General features: G+C 39.0%; 1 non-coding gene across 1 annotated transcript; it reads left to right on the top strand.

Annotated features, from left to right (window-relative positions):
- The first annotated feature begins 14,317 nt into the window (after positions 1 to 14,317).
- LOC127484982 (U6 spliceosomal RNA) lies at positions 14,318 to 14,424 on the top strand. The gene has a single exon (XR_007912189.2). It is a non-coding gene; the product is annotated as a U6 spliceosomal RNA (small nuclear RNA).
- The last annotated feature ends 3,975 nt before the right edge of the window (positions 14,425 to 18,399 follow it).

Below are 18,399 nucleotides of genomic sequence, written 5' to 3' on the forward strand. Positions count from 1 at the left end.
CAGAGAAAGATGCAGCACTGAAAGAAAATTACAGACCAATATCCCTGATGAACATAGACGCAAAAATCCTCAATAAAATTCTGGCCAATAGAATACAACAACACATCAGGAAAATCATCCACCCAGACCAAGTGGGATTCATCCCTGGTATGCAGGGATGGTTCAACATTCGCAAATCAATCAATGTGATTCACCACATTAACAGACTGCAGAAGAAAAACCATATGATTATCTCAATTGATGCAGAGAAAGCATTTGATAAAATTCAACACCCTTTCATGATGAAAACTCTAAGCAAATTGGGTATAGAAGGAACATTCCTCAATATAATCAAAGCAATTTATAAAAAACCCACAGCCAGCATCCTATTGAATGGGGAAAAGTTGGAAGCATTTCCACTGAAATCTGGCACCAGGCAGGGATGCCCACTCTCACCACTGCTATTTAACATAGTTCTGGAAGTTTTAGCCAGAGCCATCAGACAAGAAAAAGAAATCAAAGGAATACAAATCAAGAAGGAAGAAGTCAAACTATCCCTCTTTGCAGACGATATGATTCTGTACTTAGAGGATCCAAAGAACTCTACTAAGAGACTATTGGAACTCATAGAGGAGTTTGGCAAAGTGGCAGGGTATAAAATCAATGCACAAAAATCAACAGCCTTTGTATACACAAGCAATGCCATGACTGAGAAAGAGCTGCTAAGATCAATCCCATTCACAATAGCTACAAAAACAATCAAATACCTTGGAATAAACTTAACCAAGGACGTTAAAGATCTCTACGATGAAAATTACAAAACCTTAAAGAAAGAAATAGAAGAGGATACCAAGAAATGGAAAAATCTTCCATGCTCATGGATTGGAAGAATCAACATCATCAAAATGTCCATTCTCCCAAAAGCAATTTATAGATTCAATGCAATCCCAATCAAGATACCAAAGACATTCTTCGCAGATCTAGAAAAAATGATGCTGAAATTCATATGGAGGCACAAGAGACCTCGAATAGCTAAAGCAATCTTGTACAACAAAAACAAAGCCGGAGGCATCACAATACCAGACTTCAGGACATACTCCAGGGCAGTTGTAATCAAAACAGCATGGTACTGGTACAGAAACAGATGGATAGACCAATGGAACAGAATTGAAACACCAGAAATCAACCCAAACATCTACAGCCAACTTATATTTGATCAAGGATCTAAAACTAATTCCTGGAGCAAGGACAGTCTATTCAATAAATGGTGCTGGGAAAACTGGATTTCCACGTGCAGAAGCATGAAGCAAGACCCCTACCTTACACCTTACACAAAAATCCACTCAACGTGGATTAAAGACCTAAATCTACGTCCTGACACCATTAAGTTATTAGAGAACATTGGAGAAACCCTTCAAGATATTGGCACAGGCAAAGAATTTCTGGAAAAGACCCGGGAGGCACAGACAGTCAAAGCCAAAATCAACTATTGGGATTGCATCAAATTGAGAAGTTTCTGTACTGCAAAAGAAACAGTCAGGAGAGTGAAGAGACAACCGACAGAATGGGAAAAAATATTTGCACACTATGCAACAGATAAAGGGTTAATAACCAGAATCTACAAAGAGATCAAGAAACTCCACAAAAACAAAACCAACAACCCACTTAAGAGATGGGCCAAGGACTTCAATAGACATTTTTCAAAAGAGGAAATCCAAATGGCCAACAGGCACATGAAAAAATGTTCAAGGTCACTAGCAATCAGGGAAATGCAAATCAAAACCACAATGAGGTTTCACCTCACCCCGGTTAGAATGGCTCACATACAGAAATCTACCAACAACAGATGCTGGCGAGGATGTGGGGAAAAAGGGACACTAACCCACTGTTGGTGGGAATGCAAACTGGTCAAGCCACTATGGAAATCAGTCTGGAGATTCCTCAGAAACCTGAATATAACCCTACCATTCGACCCAGCCATCCCACTCCTTGGAATTTACCCAAAGGAGTTTAAATGGATAAACAAAAAAGCGGTCTGCACCCTAATGTTTATTGCAGCACAATTCACAATAGCCAAGACCTGGAACCAACCTAAATGCCCATCAACGGTAGACTGGATAAAGAAATTATGGGATATGTACTCTTTAGAATACTATACCGCAGTAAGAAACAACGAAATCCAGTCATTTGCAACAAAATGGAGGAATCTGGAACACATCATGCTGAGTGAAGTAAGCCAGTCCCAAAGGGACAAGTACCATATGTTCTCCCTGATCGGTGACAACTGACTGAACACCAAAAAGGAAACCTCCTGAAGTGAAATGGACACTATGAGAAATGGTGACTTGATCAGCATAGCCTTGACTGCTAATGGACAACTTAATACATTATCCCTCATAGTATTTTTTTTTGTCTGTTCTACTTAATATGAATGGTTTAATTCTGTAATTATCACACAGTTATTCTTAAGTGTTGAAATTTAACTGAAATGTGATCCCTGTTAAACATAAGAGTGGGAATAAGAGAGGGAAGAGATGTATAATTTGGGGCATGCTCAGGCTGACTTGCCCCAATTGGTAGAGTTGGAAACATACCAGGGGATTCCAATTCAATCCCATCAAGGTGGCATGTGCCAATGCCATCTCACTATTCCAAGTGATCAATTTCAGTTCACAATTGATCATAATGAAAGGACTAAGAGTCAAAGGGAGCACATAAACAAGTCTAGTATCTGCTAACACCAACCGATAGAATAAATAAAGGGGAGAGTGATCCAACATGGGAAGTGAGACACTCAGCAGACTCACAGAATGGCGGATGTCCTAAATAGCACTCTGGCCTCAGAATCAGCCCTAAAGGCACTCGGATCTGGCTGAAAAGCCCATGAGAGTATTTCAGGCATGGAAAGCCAAGACACTCTGGCAAAAAGATCTCTGTGAGTGAGATCCCAGTGGAAAGAACAGGTCTTCAAAGAGGGAGGTGCCTTTCTCTGAAGGGAGGAGAGAACCTCCACTTTGACTATGACCTTGTCTAAACAAGATAAGAGTCGGAGAACTCAAGGGGCTTCCATAGCCTTGGAAACTCATAACTGGTGCATGGGGAGATTACTGATGCCATAAACAGGAGTGTCAATTTGTAAAGTCAATAGCAGGAGTCACTGTGCACTTACTCCTCATGTAGGATCTCTGTCCTTAACGTGCTGTACACTGAGGCTTAATGCTATAATGAGTACTCAAACAGTATATTTCACTTTGTGTATCTATGGGGGTGCAAACGATTGAAATCTTTACTTAATGTACACTAAACTGATCTTCTGTAAAAAAAAAAAAAAAAGAAATTATCAATTCCCAACTTGACTCTCACTGGGATTAAACATGACAACAGGTCTGATCTGATTTCATCATCATTTAAAAAAAATCATCTATTATCTTTCACTTTATGTTTCTGTGTGGGAGCAAACTGTTGAAATACTTACTTAAGGTATACTAAGCTGATCTTCTGTATATTAAGATAATTGAAAATGAATCTTGATGTGAATGAAAGGGGAGAGGGAGTGGGAAAGGGGAGGGTAGTGGGTGGGAGGGACGGTATGGGGGGGAAGCCATTGTAACACATGAGTCGTACTTTGGAAATTTATATTCATTAAATAAAAGATAAAAAAAAATTTGTACCTTTCTTTAATAAGGAATTTATAAGATTAAGAGAGACTAACAGATATACTTATCTTTTTAAAATATTTTATTTATTTATTCAAAAGGCAGAGTTATGGAGAAGCAGAGGCAGAGATAGAGGGAGAGAGAGAGGTCCTCCATCCACTGGTTCACTCCCCAAATAGTCACAAGGGCCAGAGCTATGCACATCTGAAGCCAGGAGCTAGGAGCTTCTTCTGGGTCTCCCATGTGGATGTGGGAGCCCAAATACTTGGGCCATCTTCCAGTGCTTTCCCAGGCCATAGCAGAGAGCTGGACTGGAAGTGGAGCAACTAGGACTTGAACAGGTGCCCATATGGGATGCAGGCACTACAGGAGGCAACTTTCCCCACTGTGCCACAGTGCTGGCCCCAGATTTACTTATTCTTAACCTTAGGTGCATTATCTGGCACATCCTTGAGCCTCAAATCTCTCATTCTAATAACATCTTCCCCCATTCAAACTCTTTTTTTTTTCTTTCACTCATTCTTTAACTCCCACCTCCTACAAGTGCTCCATGTTCTGACCAGTCCTGAGTGATCTGGCTGGATAGGAGAACCAAGAGAATCAGCATGTGTAATCTGTAAAGGGCTTGCTTGAGCTTCAGTGTTCTGTAATCTGAGTAACAATTCAAAATAAAATAAAGAGCTGGGTACTTCATAAATGATTTGTAAGATAGACATGTTCATGAAAAAAATCACTAGGATGATATAAGACCCAAGCTAGTGGATTAATGTAACTCGGGATTGTGTGTGTTTCTCTGTGTGTGTGCACAGCAGTTACCTTGTTCAGTAAGATTTAATGCTGCAGAAGAAGGAGGGACAGACCCTTCATGTTGTGCTAGAACAGGCTACCTCTGCTTACAGATCTATTCTCATTTAATTCCTCATTAAGGAACTGATGCAGCATTAGTGTTTACTGCAACCTCGAGGGAGTAGGCACGTTTTAGACCTCCGATCTCATGTTTGCCTAAAGAAGCCTCTATTGAATAACCCAAAACATTTCTTTTTCAAAGAAGTTCTATTGGAAAATCATTTCTACTTATTTAAAAATCTTCATTGTTCTTTGGATGGCTTTGGCTTACTTTTGAAATAAAATGGGATTTTTTTAACTGAGTGGTTTCTGAATGACTGCTGTATAATAGGGCTTTACACAAGGCTGTGAAAAGGGCCAATTTCACAGCTCATACTTTTGTATTCCTGAGAGGTGTCAATGTGTACTGGTGAGGATTCACAAGCAAAGAGCGTCTCAGTGCTAAATTTGTTGAGAGAAAATAAAATTTGACCCCCAAATTGAAATTTTGTTACATTGAATTTGTATTAAAGATTCTTTACATATTATGGACAAATAAATACAAAAATCCTTTCATTTTCTTTCCTTATTTAACATACTGGTGCTATTATTCTGTATTTCAACTCATCTTATAGATTGTTGTTTTTGTCTTTTTGGGATGGATTTGGAGAGTATCCAAAGGAATTTATTGACAATGTTGTATTGATTTTAAGGAAGCCCCAGCCCAGGGATCTGAATATGGTGTTCAATGTGCCTGTATTAAATGGTTCAGGACACCATTTCCATAGCAGTGGTTGCAATCTCTTTGAGTGTAAGGTTTATTTTGCAACTCAGAAAAACATCTCAATCAGTACTCTGCATGCTGTAAGTCATACTTTTAGTGTCTATTGAAGGAGAGATAACCTAATAATAATACCTATTCTGGATTTTGCAATGTCTTGCATATATTTGCATTCCCTTAATCATTACATCATGAGCATGTTTTTGTAAAAGTATGAGGGGCATGCTATTTAGGCCAATGATTCTTGGCCTCTATATAAACTTTTAGACTCTTCAAGGGCTTGTTGCCCACAGACCAGAAAGTATTGGCTGAAATTAAAAATACATTATTGGTGATGAACATCTTTTGAATTTCTATGAGAATTCTTTCTTGACAAAGGCCTAAGTAATTTCTCCCTGGATTCCTGACTGATGCTGGTCCTATTCTCTGCCTCTAACCACTCCCCAGAGTGCCTGACTTTTTTGATGCAAAATGTGACCTCTAGAAATTCCAAGTGGATCTAAAGATTTATCATTGATGGAATGATACTTCTCTGCCTAAAGTTGTGATTAAAGATTGATATTCTATAGTATCATGCCTGATTAATTAACTAGGTAATCTGATGAACTATGGCTCACTTTGCAGTGTCTCTGAAACAGTGTGATTTCATAGACTTATATTTCAAAATAAGACTCTTATCTTTTTAAATTTTAATTAATATCTATTTATTTGAAAGAGAGATAAGGAGAGACAGAGAGGTCTTTAATCTCCTAGTTTGCTCCCCAAATGCCTGTATCAGGTAGGGCTGTACCAGTTCAAAGTCAGGAGCATAGAACTCAAACCAGGTCTCTCATGTGGGTTTCAGAACACCAGTGCTTGAGCCATCACCCTCTGCTTCCTAGGGTGCACATTAGGAAGAAGCTGGAATGGGAAGCAGAGCCTGGATTTGAATCCTGGCATTCCAATATGGGATGCATGCATCCCAAGGGGGAACCTAACAATTACACCAAATGCCAACTATATTAACTTTGGTAAAAAAATAAACTTTTCCTTTAATTATATTTCCCAAACTTAACAAATATTTATTTATTTCAGAAGTGTGCGTGTGTGTGTGTGTGTGTAAGAGAGAGAGAGTCCTGAAAGTACTCCTATCTGCTGGTTCACTCCCTAAATGCCCACAACAGCTGGAGCTGGGCCAGGCTGAAGTCCAGAGCCAGGAACTCAATCTATGTTTCTCATAAGGGTGCAGGGACCCAATTACTTTGCCATTTCCTGGGTACACATTTGTAAGACATTGGAATTGGGACCTGTTTTGGGACTCCAACTCAGTTAATCTGATACGGAATGCAGGTATCCCAACCAGAGATTTAATTACTAGGCCCAACACCTGCCCTGTAAAACTAGTTTTTTTTTTTTTTTTTTTTTTTTTTTTTTTTTTTTTTTTTACAGGCAGAGTTAGACAGTGAGAGAGACAGAGAGAAAGGTCTTCCTTCCGTTGGTTCACCCCCCAAATGGTCGCTACAGCCGGCACGCTGTGCTGATCTGAAGGCAGGAGCCAGGTACTTCCTCCTGGTCTCCCATGCGGGTGCAGGGCCCAAGCACTTGGGCCATCCTCTGCAGGCGGAGGATTAGCCTAGTGAGCCATGGTTCCGGCCAAGACTAGTTTTGAATTAAATGATTTATTTATTTATTTGAAAGTCAGAATTACAGAGAGAGAAGGAGAGACAGAGATCTTCCATCTACTGGTTCACTCCCCAGATGGCTGCAACAAATGGGGCTAGGTGAGGCTGAAGCCAGGAGCCAGGAGCTTCTTCCAGGTCTCCCATGTGGGTGCAGAGGCCCAAGCACTTGGGCCATTTTTCTCCGCTCTCCCAGCACATTTTCATGGAGCTGAATTGTAAGTGGAGCATCTGGGACTCGAACTGATACCTCTATGGGATGCTGGCACTGCAGGTGGCGGCTTTACCTTCTATACCACAGCGCTAGCCCCAAGACTGTTATTTTTAAGAACTATAATACAGGAAAGAAGGGGGTGAATAGTCAGAGGAAGGAATCCAAAAACATGTTTTCCCCTCAGCACATAAAATGATAAGTTCGGGACCAGCGCTGTGGCTCACTTGGTTAATCCTCCACCTGCAGCACTGGCATCCCATATGGGTGCCGGGTTCTAGTCCCAGTTGCTCCTCTTCCAGTCCAGCTCTCTTCTGTGACCCAGGAGGGCAGTGGAGGATGGCCCAAGCCCTTGGGCCCCTGCACACTCATGGAGACCAGGAAGAAGCACCTGACTCCTGGCTTCGGATTGGCTCAGCGCCATCTGTAGCGGCCATCTGGGGAGTGAACCAATGGAAGGAAGACCTTTCTCTGTCTCTCTCTCTCACTGTCTATAACTCTACCTGTCAAATAAAAAATATATAAATAAATTAAAAATTAAAAAAAAATGATAAGTTCACTTCTGTTCATGTAAAACCAAAATACTTGTTTTCCTCTTTTCCTTCTCAGGGTCCAGAGGTTGGTTTCTGCCTATAAAATCTCTTCTAAATCAAGTTCCTCCTTGGAAGGCCTGGACCGTCATATCACTTGTCATCTTGACGCACAACTCATCCTTAGAAGTGGAGGTTATCTTAATAGAAATATGGATAAAATAATAGTTTCAAGCTCTAAGGGTTTTTTAAAGAGGAAATTTGAAAATGAGTAAAAAATCTAGTGCATAATAATTCTGCTGGCACATGGCAAGCAGTCAATAAAGAATTATCACCATTATTACTGCTATCCTTCAGTACTTCAGGAATCCTATACTTAGGAGCAGGTTGAGAAAGTTGAATGTAAGTTACCTATACTTGGAGGAGTCCTGCATTCCTGAGTCTGAATGGGAAAGATACCTCATAGAACCCCAGGTTGATCAGAGTCCACATGAATTCCAGCTGCCTGTGGCAGGATTTTCCTTGAGTTTGTACCCTTTGTCTTTGTGCAAGGTCATTTGCAACACTGTTTGATCTTTGGAGACTAAGGGAAGGATGAGCTGGGGGCCTCAGAGATTTGTCTGCCCAGTGTACAGAGTCCTCTCAGTACATCTTTTTTTTTTTATTTTTCAGCAATTTAGAAATTTACAGGAGAAAAAGGTACAAGAATAATGCAGAGAATTTGTGAATACCTTCATCCAGATTCCGCAAGTTTTAATCTTTGTATCTGGGCATGTGTGTATATGTACCATTCACACAAACATTTTTTCCTGAACCCTTTAAGAGAGAGTTGCAGGCATGATGTCCCTTTACCCTTAAATACTTCAGCGCATGTTTCTAAAAGGAAAGGATCTTCTCACCCCAATAGTTTTCTATCAGGAAATTAACATCAATTCAATTCTATTATCTAACAAGTCCTGCCCATTGTCTCAATAATATCTTTTACAGCAAAGGAAAATGAAAGATCAGGACTTTCAAGCAGATGCTTTAAAAATGTAGTTCTATGAATGATTAGTATCAGCAGGAATTGACAAGACTCAGAAGAGGAACATGGGGTTCCTGTGAACAAGGAACACTTATTAACTCTGGAAAAATAGACACACTATTAACTAAGATACAAGTTAGGGTATAATGTGATACATGTGGAGATTCAGTGGAGACATTTAATAGAGGGTACAGAGTAGAAAGTCAGCATGGAAGCCTGAACCTTCCCAGCTGTAGTCTTATTTCCTGTCCCAGAATAAACGCAAAGCAGTCAGATTTGTCTTTTGCACTAGGACAGATCATCTCCTTAATTAAGCAGCTGATGAAGTAGTAATTTTGCTTACGAGGATCAGGTTACCAGAAATATAAATGTTTTTAAATACTAGAATCAAATTTATCCTAGTAAGGGCCTCACCCTATGAGAGTGAAAATCAAAATCCATAAGGATGATTCAGGTGCATCTGCTGACTCAAGATCACTCCAGGCATTTTCCCATCTAGGTCAGAATTATCTCATTTATTTAAGCTATTTCTATCTCATTCTGGTTATTGAATTCATTTCTGTTAACTACTCATGTAATATGACTTTGGGTGACTGTTCTTGTGCTCAGAGATTGAAAAGTTATTAAGACAAAATACCTGCCTTAAGTGCAATTATACCAGGGAAAATAAGATGAGGACAAAATGATCATAACATGAAATATAAGAGTTATTTAAGAAGAAATACAGAATGCAAGAAGGTAGTAGACTTAGGAAAGATTTCATGGAAGAAGTGACTCTTAACATGTTCATTAAATGAAGTGGTTTTCTGGGAACAGTTAGGGAGCTGCATTCTATGGGAGCATCAGCACGGTAAGGTACAGACTGGAAAGCATTAGAGTGAAACAGATATTGAACTATGGCCAACAGATCTGGGACTCGAGGTACTTGTAGGAGAAGAGTGTAAAGCGGGGTTGTCTCAATCCATTTGTACTGCTGTGGCACAATACCTGAGGCTGGGTAATTTATAAGCAACAGAAATTTATTTCTCACAGTTCTGGAGGCTGGACATTCTCAGATCAAGGCTCTGGCAGAGTTGATGTCTGATGACAGCCTGGTCTCTGCTTCCAAGGTGGTGCCTTCAATACGCTGTCTCTGGAGAGGATAAACACTGTGCTCACATGAAGGCAAGGATGGAAGGAGTGAACTTACCCCCTGCAGCTCTTTTTATAAGGCACTAATCTCGGCCAGCGCCATGGTTCACTAGGTTAATCCTCCGGTTGCTCCTCTTCCAGTCCAGCTCTCTGTTGTGGCCCGGGAGGGTAGTGGAGGATGGCCCAGGTGCCGGGACCCCTGCACCTGCATGGGAGACAAGGAAGAAGCACCTGACTCCTGGCTGCTTGTTTCTACCTCCCAATGTGTCATCTAGACTAAACACTTGGATGAACATGTTAGGGACTCTTTAACTTCATGGGGATACTTTCTTTCCAAGAATGCAAACTAAGGATGCAGTGAAGTTACCCTGTTTTTGTTTGTTTGTTAAGGGCATTCAAATTACTGTGAAGATACAGCAAATACTTACCAATGCTAATTTTTAAAGACTAGTTTTGGCTTCATTTTTGTACTTCCTTTTTCTAGGATGCACGTTTTTGTGTATTTTTGACATTTCTGCTGACAGTCAACATGCTGATTTGATGTAGTGTCTCTATTTCCCTTTCCCTCTTGTCCCCTTCCCCACCCCAATATCAAACAAGTTGAAAGCTCTCACTTAATTGTTGTTTTACAGTCAAGGGAACAATACGATATTTTAAAAATCTTCGCTCCTGTTCTCTAGAGTTGCTGCTTCTGCTTGTTGGCTGAGTGCAGAGAAGTCACCTGGTTTAAAATGTCCTTCTGAGAGTTCAACAACCTTCCCTAGAGGATGCTGTGAACTCTGGAATCGGCCATGTATAAGGCATGTCTAGATTATTTCCATCAGCTTCTGCAAATCTAGTCTCATCTGAATAATTCCTACATGAGTTTGTCCTTCATGCATCCAAACGTCTTCCTGGGAGTCCTGATGACAGAAAGCAACAAGGGATTGATTTTTAACAGCCCAGCCTTGTTTTTATGATGGTCATCTTTATTACTGTCTTATGTACAAATTATTCCACAATTCAATTATAAGTAGAAACAGATGTGCTCTGTTGGGTAGATTGTTTTATCCTGAATAAAACTGAGTATGAATTAAATACTTAAAAATGATATGAGGTTGTTTTCATACGATTTTGAGTGTAAAGTCATAAATGACAGGGGCTCATGTCTAGATTCACATTGGCGCTGAGTAAATCCTGTCCTGTTTCTGCCCTTAATTTTCCACACCAGGTTTTGTTTGTTTTTTATTTTATTTATTTATTTACTTGAGAGGTAGAGTTACAAACAAAGAGAGAGAGAGAGACAGAAAGTCTTCCATCTGCTGGTTCACTCCCCAAATGGCCACAAAGACCAGAGCTGGGCTGATCCGAAGTTAGGAGCCAGGAACTTCTTTTGAGTCTCCCATGCGGGTGCAGGACTCAAGCACTTGGGCCATTTTCTACTGCTTTCTTAGGCCATAGCAGAGAGCTAGCTTGGAAGAGGAGCAGCTGGGACTAGAACCGTAGTCCATATGGGATGCTGGTGCTGCAAGCGGAGGCTTAGCCCACTATGCCACAGTGCCGGCCCCTCCACCAAGTTTTAAGAATTGAATGAAATCTGGTTGAAGTATACAGATTGAACTGCTTCAAGAAATTTTAAAAGTGAACAGATGTCATAAAAATAACACATTGCCTTTTTTCTTTCCTTTTCCTTTCTTTCTTCTTTCTGCTTTCTTATATAACAGGGATAGTGAATGAATACAACTTGGAATAACATCAGACTATTTGGCTTCCTTGGCCATCCAGGGGAAGGGCAGTTGTTGAAGAGGGAGCAGGTCTATAATGGAATAGTATTCTTACCAGTTTTCAACTGAGTTCCATGGCACCTCTCTGGTGCTGCCATGGAGGTCCTAGAAAGTCTCAGTACAGCCCCATAACATGACCTCTCTTAGACTGGTTTTTGTAGCTAAGGACTTTATAATTAGTAAATATATTTTGCAATAGAGCATTCTATATATTTATTTAACATGAAATATTGTGTTGGACTTTGGCATGCATTAGTTCATTAGATTATTACTACAACAGTGTGAGATAAGCATTGTTAGTAGTTACATTCTACAAAACAGCAATCTGACTCCTAGAAAAAGAGTCTCACAGCTGCAAGTTGGACCCTGAATCATCCATTTGAAAGCTCAGCCTCTAAATACATTAGGAAGTCTCAGTGTAGAATGAAACCGATAGATCTCCCAGGAACCAGCAAGGCCCCACAAGGTTCATTTGAGAAGTTCTGCAGTATGGCAGATTATCCTGACCTAGTGGACTCCAGACTCCTGACCTTTCTTAATTGAACATTACAGGAATTCTGAAGATTTGACATTGGCCCATGAGCCCAAGCGCTAGCAGAGGACAGTGAGTGAACACTCTTAGGCATTTGTGCTATTATATACTACATATATATGTACACACACTATATATACTATATACTAAAGTTATATATATATTATAATTTATATATTATAATATATTACATATTATATATTATTACATATAATATTACATATTGTATTACAATATCTATATTACAAATTTCCTGAGATTGGGTAATGTTATAGATAATGGAAATTTATTTCTCATAGTGCTGGAGGTTGAGAAGTACAATATCAAGTTGGAAGCAGGATTGGTTTCTGGTGTGGGCTGCGTTCTGCTTCCCAGATGCTGCCTTGTTACTACATCCCCTGCAGGGGAATAACGCTGTGTTCCAACATGGTGGGAGGAACAGAAGGGCAAGCGAGTACTCCCTCCACTGCAAGTCATTTGATAACAAGCTAGTCCCACCCGTGAGGGTTGACCGCTCATGACTTAGTCACCTCCCACAGGCCACATCTCTTCAATACTGTTGCATTGGGGATTAAATTTCATTTTTGGAGACATCATCATTCCAACTGATGCTCTGACTGTAACAATTTTTTGTTATCTGCTATATTATGTGCACAAAACACATTTATGTATTTTATTCTGCCTGAATGGCAAAAGGATCATATCCCCTCCCCCAGTTGTATCTCTCATCTGGAAGTCAATGAAAATCAAGTCCACTGTTTTTTATGCCTCTTTAAAAATACTTCTATGACTCACTTCTCGAAGTGTGCTTTCCATCTGAAATATTCCTTTCTGCTAAGCCATAAAATTGAGCCACCATAAGCTATATTGAAAATTGAAGAAAATGGTAAGCATGCCTTTTTCAAGGCTGTTCCCAAATAAACTTAAAATTAAGTCAGTTCAAACAATGTAGTGCTACAAATGTCATTACATTTTCAATTACATTTGATTCACAGGCCTTTTATTTCCCCAACTGAATTTTTAAAATGATTTCTAATTAGGAAGACATAGTATTATCTTAAAATTTATTCAGAATTTGAGAAGACAAAGAAAAGAAAGGGACAAAGACTTCTGGTTGTGAGAAAAATATCTCAAACCATCAACATACCAATGTTTATTTTCCTTCTGCAGCAAAGTTATTGATTTTCAAATAAAGAAACCATCTAGAGCTGAGATATGCCATGCAAATCATAATTGCTTTTTCTTGCTAAACTTAGAATGGGAGCATGTACGCTGTATACATGTTAACAGTTTTGGAAGCAAACATTTTGTCCATGATTTATATCAAATTGAAAACACTTTGGGCATAATGGAATACATAGCATAGATGATCTAGCATCATTGTTTGTTTTCTTTGTGATGAAATGTTTAGTAATAGGATAGATTTAGATCATACCTATGCCTGTCTATGCTGCTCATCCAGTCATTCCTCCAGTCCATTGGTGAAATACCAGAGGAGGCTCAGGAATTCTGGTTTCAGAATTGACTCAGAAATAAATGGAACTTCAAAAATCTAATTTCATAAGGAGAGTTTTCCAGCTATCAACCAAAGCATTTGTACCATTTCAAAGTTTAAGAGACAGCAAGCAACCTGTATCTTCATAGTTTTTTTCACTGATGTGAAACTATAAAACACTTCAGTTCATATCAGAGGAACATTATTTTTATACATACAATCTTTTCAAACGTTATTGTAGAATAGCTATCAGGCATTCAAACAGTGCTTAGGAACAGATTCTGTTAAAGTTATCAATCAATCAAATCAGGTAATGTACACTAGAAATTTCCAACATGAATATGGTGTATCACTAATTAATGAAGATCTTAAAAGATAATATTAAAGAGAAAGACTGGGGATGGACATTTATCCTTGCACTTAACATGCTCATTCAGACACCAACATCCCATATCAGAGTACCTGAGTTTGAGTCCTGGATCTACCCTGGAGTCCAGTTTTCTGCTTATGCAGACTGTAGGAGACAGTGGTGATAGCTCAGACTGTTGGGTCCCTGCCACCCACATTGGAGACCTGGATTGATTTTCCGCCTCTCAGTTTTGGCCTCCCAGCCATTGTAGGCATTTAGAGAAAGAACCAACCAGTGGCAGCTCTCTCTCTCTCCCTCTCTGCCTCTAAAATAAATAAATTTTAAAAATTGATTATCCAATAAGCTTAGAAATACAAAGTTAAGTGCTTGCTTCGGCAGCAGATATACTAAAATTGGAACGATACAGAGAAGATTAGCATGGCCCCTGTGCAAGGATGACACACAAATTTGTGAAGCGCTCCATAAAAAAAAAAAAAAAGACAAGAAATACAAAGTTAAATGAAAGGAAACAGAATATTTAGGGTCCGACCGCTACACTGGTACAGGTACAGACTTAGTGATAACAACATCTGTATCTGATTAATCTTTTTCTTGTGTTTGAAAAGAAGTTCATGAGAATCTGTGTTCAGAAGTCATCATTGTCTTGTGCAAATAAGTACATATCTTTTCACTGATTCCAAGAGCCTGATATGTTTATTTCATCATCAATTACCTGAAGTCCATCCTAGCTTTCCATTTCCTTGTTGCTATTTCTGTTTTTGTACAATGCTAAGAGATAGGTATGATTTCCATTAGGTGTAATAGTGAAGGGCTTCATTCATTCTCACTCAGCCTAAGTAATGCTAATAGGCCAGTACAGTCTTCATTCCATTTTCTCTTTGTTTTTATATTTCTTTATGAAACTACTTAACATACTGTGTTGTATAGTTAAATGACAATATAGTTCTAGCAATAACAGGCTAAGAGAGAGAGAGAGAGAGAGTGAGAGAGAGAGAGAGAGAGAGAGAGAGAATCTTCCATCTGCTGTTCACTCCTCAAATGACAACAGTGGCCAGGACTAGGCCAGGCCAAAACCAGAGCCAGGAACTTCATCTGTGCATCCCACATGAGTGGGGTCTAGGCCCAAGCACTGAGTCATCTGCCACTGCTCTCCCATGTGATTTAGCAGGCAGCAGGATCAGCAGCTCAACCTGCTGTGCCACGACATGGGCCCCAACAGCCATATTTTTAAAAGAGAGCAGCAATGAAGAGGTTTGGTTCTTAGTCTGGACTTGTTCAAATTGAGAACTTATTCACTTTGTGAGTAGAGTAAGTTTTTGTGAGTAGCTTCCAAAGCATAGCTTGACTCTAACAATAATTCCAAGAAATTATTGTATGTTATTTTCAAAATAGCAACAAAGAATTAAAATAAACAGCATAGATTGTGCATAACTTAAAAGAGAATTATATCTGTGAGTCTGAGAGCCTGTATAGACTGGTTATTGTCATCAACAACATTCATCTGGCAACAGAATTCCTCTATAAGGCTTTTTCTTTACGATAGCCTCTTCACTATAACTATAATTCTGTGTATAATTGACCTGATACCCAGTCCTGAACAGCAGTAGCCACCACCAGAAGTAACAGTACTGACTAGAAAAGACATCCTTGGAAAAGAAAGGGGAACTATAGAGCCATTCATTTCAAATGAACAAGGGGGGGTTAAGACTTCCCATGTCAGTGTTCAGATTTTCCTGCGCTCTTAGCTCCTTTGTCACTCATGACATGAGTTCTGAGATACAAACTCAAATATTACCTTCCTCATGGTCAAAACTTGTGTTTTGTGGTGCAATGAGATAAGCCACCATCTGCAATGTTCACATCCCATATGAGCTCCGATTCAAGCCCTGGCTGTTCCATTTCTGATCCAGCTCCCTGCCAATGTGCCTGGGAAAGCAGCTGAAGATGGGGCAAGTACATTGGCCCCTGCTAACCACGTGGGAGACCTGGGTTGAGTTCCAGGTTCTTGGCTTTGACCTGGTCCAGCCCTGGCTGTTGCAGCTATTTGATGGTGGTTGTGGGGAAGTGAATCAGCAGATGGAAAATTTCTCACTCTTTCTGTATCTCTCTTTTTCTCTATAACTCTGCTTTTCAGATAAATAAATCTTTTTTTAAAAGTTTTAGTCTTTCTGATGAATGAGAAGGTCTTGAGCACATCATTATCAAATTGGGATTACATATTGTCTTTGTGACTTTATATTTATTTTGCAACCAAATTATTATAGGATTTTTCATTGAGGTAAACTTTACATAGGATTAAATGTACTCATTTTCAGTGCGTTGTTCAATGAATTTTGGTAAGTGTATGTCCCTGTGTAACATCAACCCAAATCAAGAACTAGAGTATGTCTATCACCATGGAAATTAACACTGAGTCCACTGTCTATGCAAATACTATACTGATGTCTATCATTATGGGCCAGTTTTACCAGTTACAGAATTTTATATAAAGGGAATGATGCACTATGTACATTTCAAAACTGGCTTCCTTTTACTCAATGTATTTTTAAGAATTATCCATGTTGCTATATGTTTCTGTAGTTAATTCTTTTTTAATCATAAGTAATATTTCACCAAAGAATATGATGGACAGCAGGATGGATGGTGTATATTTTTTTGCTTTTGTGAATAAAGCAATAAACATCCATGCAGAAGTTTTTTTATGCTTTAATGTTTTTGAACCATATTTTTTTTTTACCATACATGACTTAAATAGACACAGAGAACTTTAAGGTTTAAAAGACCATTCTTTAATTAATTAATTTACTTATTTTAATTTTACTTGAAAGTCAGAGAGAGAGAGAAGAGAGGGAGAGATACCATCCAACTGTTGATTCATTCCCCAACTGCCTGCAAAAGCCAAGGCTCAACCAAGTAGAATTCAGGGGGCAGGAACTTGATATTGGTCTCCCACATGGGTAGCAGGATCCAAGTAATTGAGTTTGCTGCCTTCCTAGAGTGTTCATTAGCAGAAAGCTGGTTAGGAACTGGAATTGGGACTCCAACTAGGAACTCCAATATGGGATGTGGGCATCCCAAGCTGTGTCTTAACCACTGGTCCAAACAACCACCACTAATGACCATTCTTCAAACATCAAGTGCCTATTCTGAGCTAAGCACTATCCAAAATACTAGAGATGCAACAATGAACAAAAACAGGCAACATCTCTGTTTTTGTGGGGATCGTTTTCTAGAGAAGAGACTAAACTAATAAGATAGTTAGTACTGCATACATCACTAAATGGTATGGAATAAAATAAAGCAGGGAGGGAAATAGAATAAGGTGGTCAGAGAAGCCATCATAGACAGGATGACATTGGGCAAAAGCCTGAAGGAAGTGAGGGGCAAGCTGTCTATGTATCTGGGAGAGGACCATTCCAGGTGAGAGAAGAATAAGGCAAAATCCCTGAGACAGGTGCATACATGAGGTATCCAAAGCACACAAATGACGTGAATCTTTAAGGGATTCAGTAGGAGGTGATGGATTGGAGGGGGGGTTACAGATAGGATGATATGTCAATTATACATTTCTTGCCTGTCAGCACCAAATTCATCCTTTTTGCCTATTCTGTGAAGTTACCATCAGGGCCCTTTATGAAGCTCAGTGCTAAATGTTAAATCTCAGTTGAATTAACTTACCTTCTCACTGGTGGTTCATATAAATCTCTTCCTCTCTTTTTGGTTCCCATTCTCCTTTTCAGGTTTTTTAAAAAAACGATTCTTATATCTAAATTTTCTTAAAGTAGTTTTTCTCAACCACTGATGGAGAGAAAAGTAAAAATAATACATGGTTATCCACAGTGGAGGACATGAAGCTTACACAAACATCAAGTGCAACATATATTTTGCTACCCCATGTCAGAACTTGCCCACCATTAATTAATTAATTCTCTGGTAATTAATTTTTTTCTTCACACCAGTAAACAATGACCTATTTTTCTCAGAACAAACACATGGTAGGTTCATAAGAGTCACAGTAATTATTTTGTTATTTTGTGTTTGCATAGAAGAAGCTATCAACCTGGGCTGATGTCAAGCTTGATTTCAGCTTTGGATCTGATTTTCAAGGAATTTCTGTTTTTTAGTTGGGAGTTGCAGTTCAAACTGGACAATTGTCAGCTACTCCCTTGTAAATGAAATTGGTGTTTACCTACAAAATGATCAAAATGGTATTAGTGTGGAGAATAAGTGACCTATATAGCATTGTAGGAAGAATATTATATATAAACGATACATGTATGGTGTACATTTAGTAGTGTATGTGTTATAATGTGTAAATGATGTACAATATTTTACTAGGATGCAATTATTTTCATGTAACCAGTTAAGTTATTATTATTATAAACATTTTAGAAGAAACACAATTATATTTAATAAGATTTATAGATGGATACTTTATTTTTAC

The sequence above is a fragment of the Oryctolagus cuniculus genome, chromosome 1, assembly GCF_051225735.1.
Source record: "Oryctolagus cuniculus isolate XC-2025 breed Fujian yellow rabbit chromosome 1, ASM5122573v1, whole genome shotgun sequence".
Classification (NCBI taxonomy): Eukaryota; Metazoa; Chordata; class Mammalia; order Lagomorpha; family Leporidae; genus Oryctolagus; species Oryctolagus cuniculus.